This window comes from Ursus americanus, chromosome 4 (genome assembly GCF_024610735.1).
Source record: "Ursus americanus isolate L20-20 chromosome 4, mUrsAme1.1.p, whole genome shotgun sequence".
NCBI classification, from domain to species: Eukaryota; Metazoa; Chordata; class Mammalia; order Carnivora; family Ursidae; genus Ursus; species Ursus americanus.
The window spans coordinates 72,998,350-72,998,974 of NC_142130.1; the positions used below are offsets into that span (position 1 = coordinate 72,998,350).

General features: G+C 51.8%; 1 pseudogene; it reads right to left on the reverse strand.

Annotated features, from left to right (window-relative positions):
• On the reverse strand, positions 1–421 carry LOC148110270 (ATP synthase F(0) complex subunit C1, mitochondrial pseudogene; annotated as a pseudogene).
• Positions 422–625: the final 204 nt, after the last annotated feature.

Sequence of the window (625 nt, forward strand, 5' to 3'; positions counted from 1 at the left end):
TCACATAGAGAAGAGGATGAGGAAGGCCACCATCAAACAGAAGGGCCCCATGGCCTCAGACAGGGCAAAGGCCAGAATGGCATAGGAGAAGAGCTGCTGCTTGAGAGATGGGTTCCAGGCATAGCCAACAATCAAGCTGCCAAACACTGTTCATTGGAACAGCCCCTGAACCGACCCCACTGACTGTGGTAACCCCAGCACCAATAAACGTGGCTACCGTGTCCATGTCCTGGGAGATGACACTGGTCTGGGTGTTGGGCCACCTGGAGTGGGGAGCTGCTGTAGGGTGGTTGTTTAGATGGGATCTCTGGTCTACTCAAGAGGGAGGCAGACACAGGCCTGATTAGATCCCTGGTAAATGGCGAATCAGAGCCAGAGGCGTGAGCGGTGCCCTGGTGATCTGCGTGTTCTGAGTCTGCATTCCCCTGCCCCGCTGCCCCTGCTCGGACCCTGGAGCTTGCCCGGCTCAAGGTGACTCTGAACACTTCCTTTTGTTATCAATTCCTTTTCGACTCCACCTAAACATTGTGGTTTAATCATTTAAATGTCCTTTTACCAGCACCTTCAATTTCTTTCTTATTTTGTCTTTTTTAAGGCATTATCTACTCCAGCTGCCATGATGGCA